Source organism: Saccostrea echinata, unplaced genomic scaffold (assembly GCF_033153115.1).
Source record: "Saccostrea echinata isolate AGI-Se365-2 ecotype Australia unplaced genomic scaffold, CSIRO_AGI_Sech_v1 ptg000044l, whole genome shotgun sequence".
In the NCBI taxonomy this organism is placed as follows: domain Eukaryota; kingdom Metazoa; phylum Mollusca; class Bivalvia; order Ostreida; family Ostreidae; genus Saccostrea; species Saccostrea echinata.
Window position 1 is genome coordinate 3863454 of NW_026889793.1, and position 15571 is coordinate 3879024.

A 15571-nucleotide genomic window follows, 5' to 3' on the forward strand; every position below is an offset into this window, starting at 1 on the left:
GCAAGTAAATGCCTATTGTGTGACAAAAAAAGATGTAAAAAGTTAAATCTTAATCATGTCAAAATTTTCTTTGATACTTCATGTAACATTATTGTATACCTTATGTAAAATCTTTGCAATTTGCTACAATCTTATAACGATTAATATTATTGATCTATGAAATAGCAGATACACACCAAAAGAGGGCAAAAATGGTCATTTTTTCCTCCTATATCATACTTTACGATTAATATTATTGATCTATGAAATAGCAGATACACACCAAAAGAGGGCAAAAATGGTCATTTTTTCCTCCTATATCATACTTTTTAAATATGAGTAGGTCTTCACTCCATATTTTGGTAAGATTATACTCGAAGCATATTTAAAACTTTTCCTATTTCGTTTGACAAAAACATGGTGAAATGACCAACTCTTCTAAAAATAGACTTTTATGTCACAACTAGTGATGGGAATTGGTAAGAATTTCATAATCGATGATCAGGCTACTGTAACTAACTAATTATCAATTATAATCGGACATTTACAAAGTCTGTCAATTTTAGTTTATTAAATGGTAAGAATGGTTGAATAACTACTTTCTGTGGTGGTCCAGCTGTAGTTGGAATAACTGTGTCTCGGAACAACCCCTAGTCCTTAGGACAATATCATTTTAACGACAGAATGTTCTATCTAGTCAAGCTGGTTCTACGCTCATTTTGTAGAATCCAAAGTACGTCCATACCCAGGAATGAGCGTTGTTACCCGGGTATGAATACAATGTCTCTTTGTCTGTGCCATTACGATATGCATATAAGTTAATAGAAAAGTTGCGGCTGGAATATTTGGCTTAAAAACTATTACACTTTTAAAATAAAATAAATAACCCGATTAATCAGAATAAAAAATTTGTAATCGAGTGCTTGGATTATGCCAACAATCGACTGATTTTCGATTATAATCGATGATTGGAACACCACTAGTCACAACAACATTCATATCATGGTTTGACATTAACTTTTATGAGTACTACACTGCTTGAAAAAACACCTTTACAAAACTTTACTTGCAAAGTAAATCTCATTAAAGGTGCTCCAAAAAGCAAGGTCATCTTTGTATTAACTTTACAAAAAGTAAAGGTGAAAAGGTAACCTTTACTTACACGAAAAGGTAATTAAATCTAACCTTTCACCTTTAATGCTGCATTAAAGTTATATATATATATATATATATATATATATATATATATATATATATATATATATATATATATATATATATATATATATATATATATATATATATATATATAATGAAACTTTTTAAAATCCTTACTTGAATACTGGCTTTTGTTTAATACACTCGTACTTAAGATTTCAACAAATGGTTTTTGACTTTCAATAAATAGGTATCTGATGTGTCTATTGTGTTACCCCCACCCCATTTTGTTAAACTCGATCTTACTAAAAATACACAAATTTTCACGCGTTATATCAATTTCCAGTTGTATTTAGTATTAGAGATTGTCATCTACAAAATATAAAAATTTATACTATTTTTGTATACTGTAGACGGAAAATCACAAATGTAAAAATGGTACCAGATATCAGAATATAGATATAATAAACTTTAAAATTCCCTATGACTTAACCTTTAAGTTATCTGATTTGCTGATATCTGATAGATGGAGAGCTCTTTTTTATTTGCTTTTAGTTTAGATATATTGAAACCTTTTCTGTTATAATTTCTGCTTTATAAATATCTACCAAAAACAGTTACAAACATTACAAGATTACATCTTTTACTAGAACAGGCAATAAAATGACAAAGAATGAAATAAAAAAGGTTAAAATACAATACAATATTATTGTGCATGTACACGTGTCAAAACTTCACAGTTTAAATGGAACTAAAAATGCCTTACTCAGTTATTACTCAAGATCACTGATGAGAAACTACACAACATAAATCAGGCAAAGTACTAGTATTTCCAATTTAAACTAATAAAGGCTATCTAATGAGTATTTATGTACAGGTTAATAATGTTGACATCTTGTAAGCATAATCGTGTAATTTACATATTCACAAAATAAAGAAACAAAATGCTTAAACATCTATTAGAATATAGGTTCAGAGGTAGTTTTGCAAGATGCATAAGTAAATGCATGTGTCCAGCTTCATGCAGTGAGCCTGTTTGAGCTTGACTTTATACTTTGGATTAAATGTGATATGTGCATTGTGTCTGTGGTAGATAATGTTTGCATTGTGTCCATCTTCACACGCCTTGGAAAATATGTAACTGGTTGTGGTAGATGCTTGAGTGCTTGCGTATGTGTCCAGCTTCACACATTTTCATGTATGTGCTCGACTTCACATGCCTTGGAAAATATGTAACTGGTGTTGTGGTACATGTTGTTATGTTTGCATATGTGTCCAGCTTCACACATTTTCATGTATGTGCTCGACTTCACACGCCTTGGAAAATATGTAATTGGTTGTGGTAGATGCTTGTGTCCAGCTTCACACATTTTCATGTACATGTATGTGCTCGACTTCACACGCCTTGGAAAATATGTAATTGGTTGTGGTAGATGCTTGTGTGTTGGCATATGTGTCCAGCTTCACACATTTTCATGTATGTGCTCGACTTCACACGCCTTGGAAAATATGTAATTGGTTGTGGTAGATGCTTGTATGTTTGCATATGTGTCCAGCTTCACACATTTTCATGTATGTGCTCGACTTCACACGCCTTGGAAAATATGTAATTGGTTGTGGTAGATGCTTGTGTTTTTGCATATGTGTCCAGCTTCACACATTTTCATGTATGTGCTCGACTTCACACGCCTTGGAAAATATGTAACTGGTGTTGTGGTAGATGTTGTGTGTGCTCGACTTCACATGCCCTGGAAAATATGTAATTGGTTGTGGTAGATGCTTGTGTGTTTGCATATGTGTCCAGCTTCACACATTTTCATGTATGTGCTCGACTTCACATGCCCTGGAAAATATGTAACAGTGGTTGTGGTTAATGCTTGAGTGTATGCATTTGTGTCTTGCTTCACACAGAGAGAAAATTTTTGTGTGCTCTTTTCTACAAGATAATGATTATTTAAATATACTCCTAATACATCCTCTAAAGAAATGGATAATCATAAAGAGTTACATACTAAGTTCCTCTGTGCACAATATACACAATTTTACTGAAATTAAACTTGTGCAAAAACTCTCTTGCTGAATAACTTTCATTATTATAATTGCTTGAATGTTCATCTATAAATTTTCAGATATTTTCTAGTCTGTGTGTATATGTTTGATCACAATGGCATCCATATTTGATTCCCCTCTCTGTCATCTTTTCTTGGTCACCAGTTAATTCAACAGTAGGATGGATACTCAGATTTCTTGGGTGTTGGACAAAAGGAGTGCTAATAATAAACATAATCTTCGAAATTATAGATAATAACATCCATTTCTTTTCCAGGTTTGCATAAATTAGTTATCTTTTGAAATTAAAGCACATCTGCAATATCCCTGAAAACTTGCCAAGATACTTAAAATGTTTGTAGCATGCTTTAACTACTTTAATTTTATTTTTGGAAGTTTAGAATAATAGAAAAGCAAGTTCATATATAAAAATGAAATGTAAAAGATCTTAATAATGAAGATTCATTTACACAATGTGATAACACATTGAAGTCAATTCCTCACCTGACTTGCTCGTAAATTATCTTCATAATAGAGTTGATTCTATGATGATCACTTTCAATCATTTAAAAAAACTTCTTCATCTCAAACTATCTGAAGGTCTTCCATCTTCCCAACTGCCACTCACCCAAAGTGTACCGAGACTTCTGACCTGTATAATATCCAAATTCAAGATTAAAATAAAAAAATCTCTTCACAATATTGGTCTCTTTAAAAAATGTGAGAAAATAATTTTAAATACTTTTCTAAAGATGGAATAATGTAGTGAGTACCTAACAATGTTTAAAAATATTTTGATCTCTGTACAGTGATAACATATGAAAAAGTCATGTCCCTTGTAATTGAAAAAAACTTCCATTCTTAAGGACATTACCCAACATAGAAATAATGTACATTTGTCTCTGGCACAACCAATCCACAAGAGACATTTCCATACTTAGCACCATGCATTAGCTCTCCACTCTTTGTTTCTACAAAAGATAAATTATGAAAAGGTAATTTTTTGACTGTTAAGTCTGATTAATTATTTTCCAGCCAGTGATGAATAGAATATTTGATTTCCTTAATAATCAGGGACATATAATTCATGTTTATCTCAAATGAACAAAGTTTGATCCCCCCCTCCATCACCACTACAAAAGGAAATAAACTGACTCAGAAATTCTTAATTCAGTGAGGTAAAGGAAATAATGGCATCAGACAAGGAAAGATTATTAATCATTTTTTTCAGTTGAGATGAGATTATATCTTTTAAACATTTTTGAGGTTAATATATTTTTACCCCCTTCCCCCCTCCCCCGCATCAAACAAAAAATAGTCGCCCCTTTATTTAGCTGTCCTAAATCTATAAAAAAAAATTTAATGATTTTTTTTCATTTTAATTTATTATATCTTGACACTATACACAGTGGTAGTTGATGCAGTAAATTATTAAGAGGTGACCCCTCCCCCCCCCCCCCCCCCCCCCCCCCGATGTTACGTTTGAAATGTTAAACGACTGTTTCAATATCTTGAAAGACAGAAAACAGTTATACACAACAATTAAGCACATTTTCAATACCTTGCAGTCAGTGTCGAGTGACACACGTAAACAACATCCCGCAATTTCTTTGTTTATTCTTGGCGGAATTTTGTGGCCTTGTAGACTGGTTCCCATACATTGCAAGTGCCCTGAATAAGTCATACGCTTATTGGTTTTGTTTATTAGAGGTAATATCAGTAATATGCCCCGTTCATTTGACAGCCTTTACTTTAAAATTCTGAAATATATATTATCATATTATACCGATGTTTTCTACCTCAGTATTATGTAATCCTCTTCATTCAAGTCTTCTCGAATACAAAACGAACGATTTACTTTTAACAGTAACCCAAATATGGCACTGTGTATTCGGTTGAATAGCCAATCATTTCAAATCAAGTTGAGCGGGTCTCATAGAATTTTCTGGTATTTTTGACGAAAATATGAAACCAGGGATCAGTTGATTTAATACCTTTTCATCGACCGGTAGATTTAAGGAGGTTATTGCTTGGAAAACTGCTCGAGCTCCCGGGCTGGCAATTGGCATGCACTGCAGTGCAGGTTTGTTTACGTTTTCCATCTGTTTTCAGCATACATTGTGGAACATTGAAACTGATGAAAGTCAGGAAAAACTACGCTAAATATGTATTTTAGATAAGTAACTTGATAAATTGGGGATAATGTTCCATTTTTTCTGTAAAGGATCATGGGTTAAACAAGACCAAGAAAAAACAATTCTAGGTCACAGTTTTAGAATTAAGATTAATGCTAGAAGAAAAAAAATAGAAGCCATGGGGCAATGTTCTTAATAGAGGGCAAGTTAGGTTATATTTTATAGATATTATTTTGTATTCTAAACCATGTCCATTTTTTCAGAAACAGGTACAGTGAAATCAATTATGCAGGTTCTTGAAGGAAAAAAATCATGGATGACAACAATGTATGATTTACCAGACCAAGGGATACCAATGTTTTTAGCTCACCTGAGCTGAAAGCTCAAGTGAGCTTTTCTGATCACCCGTTGTCCGTCGTCCGTCCGTCTGTCCGTCCGTCCGTCCGTCTGTCCGTCTGTCCGTCCGTCTGTAAACTTTTCACATTTTCATCTTCTTCTCAAGAACCACTGGGCCAATTTTAACCAAACTTGGTACAAAGTATCCTTGGGTTAAGGGGAGTGTAAATTGTTAAAATAAAGGGCCAAGTCCCCTTACAAGGGGAGATAATCAAGAAAAGACAAAAATAGGGTGGGGTCATTAAAAAATCTTCTTCTCAAGAACCACTGGGCCAGAAAAGCTGAAACTTATGTGGAAGCATCCTGGGATAGTGTAGATTCTAAATTGTTAAAATCATGACCCCCGGGGGTAGGGCGGGGCCATAATAGGGAATCCAAGTTTTACATTGAAATATACAGGAAAAATCTTTAAAAATCTTCTTCTCAAGAACCACTGGGCCAGAAATACTGAAACTTATATGGAAGCATCCTGGGGTAGTGTAGATTCTAAATTGTTAAAATCATGACCCCCGGGGGTAGGGCGGGGCCACAATAGGGAATCCAAGTTTTACATTGAAATATATAGGAAAAATCTTTAAAAATCTTCTTCTCAAGAACCACTGGGCCAGAAATACTGAAACTTATGTGGAAGCATCCTGGGGTAGTGTAGAATCTTAATTGTTCAAATCATGATCCCCGGGGGTAGGGCGGGGCCACAATAGGGAATCCAAGTTTTACATTGAAATATATAGGAAAAATCTTTAAAAATCTTCTTCTCAAGAACCACTGGGCCAGAAATACTGAAACTTATGTGGAAGCATCCTGGGGTAGTGTAGAATCTAAATTGTTCAAATCATGACCCCTGGGGGTAGGGCGGGGCCACAATAGGGAATCCAAGTTTTACATTGAAATATATAGGAAAAATCTTAAAAAATCTTCTTCTCAAGAACCACTGGGCCAGAAAAGCTGAAACTTATATGGAAGCATCCTGGGGTAGTGTAGAATCTAAACTGTTCAAATCATGACCCCCGGGGGTAGGGCAGGGCCACAGTAGGGAATCCAAGTTTTACATTGAAATATATAGGAAAAATCTTTACAAATCTTCTTCTCAAGAACCACTGGGCCAGAAAAGCTGAAACTTATGTGGAAGCATCCTGGGGTAGTGTAGATTCTAAATTGTTCAAATCATGACCCCCGGGGGTAGGGCGGGGCCATAATAGGGAGTCCAAATTTTACATTGAAAAACATGAGAAAAATCTTTAAAAATCTTCTTCTCAAGAACCACTGGGCCAGAAAAGCTGAAACTTATATGGAAGCATCCTAGGGTAGTGTAGATTATAAATTGTTCAAATCTTGACCCTCGAAGGTAGGGCGGGGCCACAATAGGGAACCCAAGTTTTACATTGAAATATATAACTTAAAGAAAAACCTTTAAAAATTTTCTTTTCAAGAACCACTGGACCAATAAAGCTGAGACATATTTGAAAGCATCCTGAGGTAGTGTAGATTCTAAATTGTTCAAATTTTGACCCCCGGTGGTAGGGCGGGGCCACAATAGGTATATTAAAAGGGGGAAATCTGGTAAAGAACAGCATGGCCAAAGTTACTCAGGTGAGTGATGTGGCCCATGGGCCTCTTGTTTGATGGTACTTGTACGTATTAGTTTTAAAAAAATCAATAAATGGTATCATTAAAATATTACTTAAACAATTATTTACATTATCAATTGCTTGACTTGTTCGGGAGTCAGTATAATTATACATTTCTGTTTTCAAAAAATGTGTTACTACTTTTTCCAGGCTCCATCTACTCAGCTTACTGTGAGAGAGTTAACACCTTATTGACAGATCTTTCAAGAAGAAGAAACGCTTGAGAAGGGTTCAATAGTTTAATTTTATAGATGGCAAGTATTGCTTAGACCTAAAGTATTCTTTAATTGTGAAGAAAACAAACATAAGGGTGTTTGGCAATTCATAACTATTAACTGTGATTGCATTGTGTATTTTTAAAATCATTCTTTGGTATGCTTCAAACTCCAAAGTATTTATGAAAACATTGACTATATTTATCCAGAGGTATGAAATGTTTATCAAAGTATGAATTCCATTTTAGCATGTTATCTTCAAAATGAGGGACCTGTCAACTTTTAAAATTCCAAGATCAGGAAATAATTCATGAGCAGCAACATGCTACTGGGAGAAAGGTACATATATCCTAAACCATAACTAGAGTATCATACTATAGCTCGATAAGCAGCAACTATTGGTCCTTTTGTTACCTGATTACTAAGAAGGAAAATGGAGTTAATTATATGTGTTCAGTAATTATCCATAGATACTGATGCCAGTACTTTTTCACAAATTATCTTGCAAGTAAGACAAACATTTTCCAATTCTGCAAAAGTATCTTAGCTACAGAAGGTCACGAGAAATCTTATATTACTCCTACATTAGTATATTTTGTAAATAATCCTTTCAAAAGAAAAATTAGGTAATGATAAACAAAGAAATTACAGAGTTATTAAATTTTAATCTTAGGGGTAAGATAAGGGCTAGTGGCCCAGTCCATTTATATTATAAAATAAGTTAATAACAACATGTTCATCTGTTTGTACCTGTCTTATTTAATAAGATTAGCATCATTTTTTTGGTAAAAATAAAGACTGACATTAATGGTTCAAAATATTTTCTTTTTGAGGTTAAAGGTCATGTATGAAATTTTTATTTATTAATATGGTTGCATCTTGTTTCAATTTTCATTAGTCATGATACTGTGAATACTGATATCACAGTTTATTTGAATTTATAACACAGATGCCTATGAAAATATTCATATTCATGTCACTGAAAATATATATATATATATATTTTTTTTTTCTTTGAAGGAAAACAATAGAAGACTGCCTGCATGGGAATAAAAGTTTTGGACTCTGAAAAGGAAGATGTGACAAAATATATATTTGGACAGTTGTTGATTTCCACAGAAATGCATGTTCAGTAACAAGAAAGCAGAGCACAGTTTCATGTCAATTCAAATCTTTAAATTCAAGGATGAAAAATTGGTTCTTTATACAAAACAAAATGACATGTTTGAAAAGGATTTTGGTGAAGTGTACTCTGTCCTGGATACTTATTTATGTGTATTGGATTTGCAGGATAGACTATGAACAACAGATACTGTCAAGAAATTTGATGTTTTTGATTATATGTTTGTATAAAAATGTTTGGTATAGTAATAAAGAAAGTTTAAGTCAATCTGTTGTTACTTTGTATATTAAGTATGATGTCCAGACTTCTTTTGCAGTTTCAATTTGAAAGGAAAAGCTTATTTATTATATGCACAAGCTTTATTCAGAAGAATGGAAAAAGTAATTATTAACTTTTGTGGCTATTAAAGATGGTATTTAATTAAATTTAAGATTTGTAATTATCAGCTTTAATGAACCCCAAATACTGTGTTTAATGTTTGTAAATATTAACTTTACTTTTTTGTAAAGTCAAGAAAAAGTGGGACATTACATCATATTTAAGTGCATGTAAAGTTAATGTAAAGGTTACCTTTTCCAACTTTGACTTTTTTCAGAAAAGCCAATTAAAGGCATTGTAAATAATAAATTTACATTATCTTTACTTGTTTTGTAAAGCCAAATTTTCATGCAGTGCTAGATCAGTCGTGCTACTTCCCATAATTTTTACTAGCTCTGACCATAAATTCACTAGCCCTGACCAAACTTGAAAATTTTCTATTTATAACCTCCTATTATAATGGGAAAAAAGTTCTGAAACCATACTACAGTGTATCTCTCGTATGATGTGTTCATGTATACATTTTGACAGACTGTTGAGCCCATAGGTAGCAGCCCAATGAGTGAACATGCGAATGTTATAAGCTTTAAAGAACATTAATTCAAGGAACTTAAATAAAATTATTACCGTAAATATACATGTAAATAAATTAAAAACTATAATATTCAATGAATATTTATACCAAATGATACTGAACAAAGCTGAGGTTTCGATTGTGACTTGTCTATTACAGCCAGTCTAAAAAAAATAGCAATTGTGTCATGCAGGAAATTTTTCTTTTTCAGAGCAATGGCTGTGTTTGCAATCTGAAAATTAAGAAAATTTCTTTAAAAAGTTTTTAGTCAGAGCATTTATTTGAAAGACTGAAATGAGAGTTAACATTTATTTCATCCACACAACCAGTCGGGTTGCATGCCTTGTTCACCCATCTCCTAATGCACATTATGAAACATGTAAAACTAATTATTACATATTACTATTACTTGGTAGACTTTTAGTGTAATTAAATTAGATCTTTCATTTTACTCCATTTATTAATATATGTTACTAATGAGAGACAGATAAATATACAGGAAAAGCTAATTAAAATGAATCTAATTTGTGTAGCTTGTTGAATGTTTTCATTTATAATATTCTTATAAGTGACTTGCTTGGATACATGTTTTCATTTTGAAAAAAATCCTTATTTGTCTTGATGCATGTATTCTGTTGTGAGTACTTATATAGTCCTAACTATAAAGATTCCAACCTTTTGATATGTAAATTATAGAACAAGATGAGATTAAAGTTTGGCACTTTAAACTGGAAAGCTTGATAGGAAACCAAAGGCAAGGACAAAAGAAAAGGATAACCCAAAATTTCAGAAAGTGTTTGTTAAGTTGTGAATATACTTTTCGCTGTGTATTCTTTTTAGTGCCTTTGTCGGAAAGCAATGTCCGCTAATTCAAGTACAACGCTAAATGTCTTGCACAAATACACATAAAAAAGAACATTAACAAATGCTCTAAATCAAATCTCCGCTAACTTGCTCAATAATCAACTTCTGCCAAATATCGTACACGCTAAATATTATACATTTACAGTAATTCAAAAGGCTAACAAGTTCTAAAGGATAATCATTTAATACAAATCAAATACACAAAATGTTAACTAGCTGTTTTAGGAATTTTAATTTTAAAATTTATTCTTGTCCTTTTGCTTTTAAAGAAGTGTTGTTGTGTCTTAATTAAGATTGGAAACTTGATCACTGATATATTTTTATTTCATTTTTATGTAAAAGCTTTAATGGTTCTATTATATAATTATGTATTTCAGTTCCATTTGTAAGATGTGTGGACAAAAGAAAAACAGCCATAGAGTGCCAATGTGGAGTGGAATAAGTCAGTATGACTTAAACATGGTCAATTGAAGTGTTTGAATGCCCCTCCAGAAAGCAGAACAATCTTTGAATTTGCAGGAAAGAGTATAAAATTTGCTGTTAAAATATCATAACAGCTAGACAAAGATTAAATAACAACTACATGTACATCTAAAGAATTCTTTTGTCATAATAGTGATTCATGTGCTAGTACATGTGACAAGCGCTATAATGACCTAATATAAGTGTGTTTTAGGAGCATGTTGACTCTATTGTAAATGTATTGACTCCTTATATGACCTCATTTATATATAACATTATATGAATGGTAGTGTAGTGACTTGAAATGTGTGTTAGTAGTATAGCTCGTTATGTGTGGTAATTTTGTTATTTGTTTTACATGTATGATAGTACATATAGTATGGTGACTCATGTGTTGGGAATTAATGTATAATTTTATGTGTGTTACTGGTATAACTCATAATGTGTGTAAATATTGTTTTTTGTAATATATATTAGTAGTGTAGTGACTCGACATGTGTGTAAGTAGTGTAGTGACTCGACATGTGTGTTATGAGTGTAGCTTATGATGTGTGGTTATTTTGTGTACGTATGTAGTATGGTGACTCATGTGTTAGGAATGTATAATTTTATGTATGTTACTGATATGCCTCATCGTGTGATTTAAAATGGTTATTTGTAATGTATATATTAGTAGTAAAGTGACTCGACATATGTGTTAGTAGTTTAGTGACTCGACATGTGTGTTAGTAGTGTAGCTTATTATGTGTGGTAATTTTGTTATTTGTTATGTGAGTTGTACATGTAGTATGGTGACTCATGTGTAGGGAATGTATAATTTTATGTGTGTTACTTGTATAACTCATTGTGTGTGTTTTAATATAGTTATTTGTAGTGTATATATTAGTATTGTAGTGACTCCACAAGTATGTTAGTGTGTAGTGACATGACATGTGTGTTAGTAGTGTAGTGACTCGACATGTGTGTTTGAAGTGTAGCTTATTATATGTGGTATTTTTGTTATTTGTTTTGGTTGTTGTATATGTTGTATGGCAACTCATGTGTTGGGAAAGTATATTTTAATTTGATGTGTGTTACTGGTATAGCTCATTGTGTGTTTTAATAATTTTTTTTGTAATGTATATTTTATTAGTGTAGTGACTCGACATGTGAGTTAGTAGTGTAGTGACTCGACATGTGTGTTAGTAGTGTAGTGACTCGACATGTGTGTTAGTAGTGTAGCTTATTATGTGTGGTAATTTTGTTATTTGTTATGTGTGTTGTACATGTAGTATGGTGACTCATGTGTTGGGAATGTATTATTATATTCTTGCTCCAAAAGATACTGTTTTACCCTTGTCTGTCTAGCTGTGTGTGTGTCTGTCTGACTGTCCATAACAAATTTTTGGTCACAGTTTTCTCAGCAACTACTCATTGCAGATGCTTGAAATTTTAGCATACTCTTTGTTTAGGCTTGGTGGGAATCATTTTCATACAAATCTGATGTCAACTTCCTGTTTATCCATGTGTCTGTCCATACCACACATAACACATTTTCGTCGCAGTTTTCTAAGCAACTACTTATTGCTTGAAATTTTAGCACACTCATTGCTGAGGCATGTCATATGGTGGGATTCATTTTTGTATGAATTTGATACCAACATCCTTTTTATCTGTGCGTCTGTCCGTACCATACATAACGAATTTTTTTCGCAGTTTTTTCAGCAATTCCTCAGAGCAGATGCTTGAAATTTTAGCACATTCTTTATTTTGGCATGCCATATCGTGGGATTTATTTTTGTACAAGTCTGATGTCAACTTCCTGTTTATCTGTGTGTCTGTCTATACCATATATAACAAATATTTGTTGCAGTTTCTCATCAACTACTTATTGCAGATGCATGAAAGTTTACACACTCTTTGTTTAGGCATGCCATATGATGGGATTCATTTCTGAATTTGATGTCAACTTCCTGTTTAACTGTGCGTCTGTCTGTATAATATGGAACAAATTTTTGTCAAAGTTTTCTCAGCAACAACTCATTGCAGATGCTTGAAATTTAGCACACTCTTTGTTGACGCATAATTGTCATATGGTGGGATTCATTTTTGTATGAATCTGATGTCAACTTCCTGTTTATTCATGCATCTGTCCATAGTTGAACTTGTGAATATACACATGATAGTGTATATTCAAATCACAGCGGAGGTATTACCAGTGAGCATTGGCTCACAGACTTCTTGTTTTATGTGTTACTGGTATAGCTCATCATGTGATTTAATGTTGTTATTTGTAATGTATATATTAGAAGTGTAGTGACTCGACATGTGTGTTAGTAGTGTAGTGACTCAACATGTGTGTTTGTAGTGTAGCTTTTTATGTGTGGTAATTTTGTTATTTGTTATGTGTGTTGAACATGTAGTATGTTGACTCATTACGTGTTGGGAATATGTGATTTTATGTGTGTTATTGGTAAAGCTCCTCATGTGTTCTTATATTGTTATTTGTAATATACAGTGAAACTTGTCTTATTCGGATGTTGTGTACTCCAAAAACTTGACTTATACAATGTTAACTTTAAGTCACCTGCAGTAGACTCAATTGTTTTAAATGTTATCTAATCCAGAATGTCGTCTAATCCAGCGAATTTCTCAACATGTGTGTAAGTAGTGTAGTGACTCGACATGTGTGTAAGTAGTGTAGTGACTCGACATGTGTGTTATGAGTGTAGCTTATGATGTGTGGTAATTTTGTTATTTGTTATGTGAGTTGTACATGTAGTATAGTGACTGGTGTGTCGGGATTGTATAATATTAAATGTGTTACTTGTATAACTCATTGCGCGATTTAAAACTGTTATTTGTAAGGTATATATTAGAAGTGTAGTGACTCGATATGTGTGTAAGTAGTGTAGTGACTCAACATGTGTGTAAGTAGTGTAGTGACTCGGCATGTGTTTTATGAGTGTAGCTTATGATGTGTGGTAATTTTGTTATTTGTTATGTGAGTTGTACATGTAGTATGGTGACTGGTGTGTCGGGATTGTATAATTTTAAATGTGTTACTTGTATAACTCATCGTGCGATTTAAAACTGTTATTTGTAAGTTATATATTAGAAGTGTAGTGACTCGACATGTGTGTAAGTAGTGTAGTGACTCGACATGTGTGTTAGTAGTGTAGTGAATCAACATGTGTGTTAGTAGTGTAGCTTATTATGTGTGGTAATTTTGTTATTTGTTATGTGAGTCGTACATGTAGTATGGTGACTCGTGTGTTGGGAATGTATAATTTTATGTGTGTTACTTGTATTGCTCATCGTGTGATTTAAAATTGTTATTTGTAAGGTATATATCAGTAGTGTAGTGACTCAACATGTGTGTAAGTAGTATAGTGTCTTGACATGTGTGTAAGTAGTGTAGTTACTTGACATGTGTGTTAGTTCTGTAGTGACTCGACATGTGTGTTAGTAGTGTAGCTTATTATGTGTGGTACTTTTGTTATTTGTTATGTGAGTTGTACATGTAGTATGGTGACTCATTTGTTGGGAATGTATAATTTTATGTGTGTTACTGGTATAGCTCATTGTGTGTTTTAATATTGTTACATGTATTTGTAATACATATTTTGTATTGTTATTTTGATTTGTTTGTTGTACATGTAGCATGGGATTCATTTTGTGTTGGGAATGTAGAATTTTACCTGCGGTAGTGTACATGTAGCTCATTTTGTGTGCTAATATTGTTATTTTTATGTGTAATAGTCATGTAGTGACTCAATATGTGTGTAAGTAGTGTAGCTCATTATGTGTTTTCATGTTGAGTTAGTTTAGAAGAGTGTTGACTTACTGTGTAAGTTAGAGTAGCCTCTTGCTATGTGTGAGCATAATATAAAAAGACACTTTTTTATGATGTGTATATAATTATTAAAACATTGCTAAATATAATATTATATCAACCTCTGTTGATAAACTTGCATGTGTTTGAATTTCTAATGTGATGTAAGCTACATGAATAGATCATATTTTGACTGAATTTTGAATGAGCACAATTTGTGATGATTTTTATTTTTGAAATAAACAGAAATTTAATTTTCTTTGTATATGTTTATTTTTTCGTTAGATTGCAGAATAAAACTACATAACTTTTGCAGTATTAAATATCTAGAAATGCCTTTCATGACCAGAACGGTGGAAACTTGTACAGTTAAAATATACCACTGAGGGAGTTAGCAAGATTCCAGTTCCCCAAGGCCAAGACTATTTCCCGAGGCGAAGCCGAGGGAAATAGTCCTGGTCGAGAGGAACTGAAATCTTGCTAACTCCCGCAATGATATACTTTTAACTGTTTTATTATACTGATAAAAACTGAAAATTTAGAGTTGGAGGATTCAGATAGCATGATTTCATAGCAGGGATTAGCTCACTAACTAACTAACACACGGGGATTAGTCCATTCACATATCATACCAATGTAAAAGTAAATTCTAGAGGATTACGGATAACCGGGAATTAGCTTTCGAAGCAGGGATTAGCTCACTTGACTAACGCACGGGGACTAATCCATTCATTACGATTTCTAGGGAATTAGTCACATCTAACGATCTAATGTTCTATAAGGAAAAAAATCAGTAGAGATATGATAAAACTATATAACATGTTATTCTTCTTGGGAGAACGAGTTAAGGGGAAGA

At 32.8% G+C, this 15571-nt stretch overlaps 1 long non-coding RNA gene across 1 annotated transcript; it reads right to left on the bottom strand.

The window, feature by feature from the left end:
- Positions 1-3744: 3744 nt before the first annotated feature.
- LOC133201539 (uncharacterized) lies at positions 3745-4863 on the bottom strand. The gene is made up of 3 exons (XR_009723110.1): positions 4748-4863; positions 4061-4157; positions 3745-3838 (listed from the first exon to the last, which is right to left on the bottom strand). It is a non-coding gene; the product is annotated as an uncharacterized LOC133201539 (long non-coding RNA).
- Between the last annotated feature and the right edge of the window lie 10708 nt (positions 4864-15571).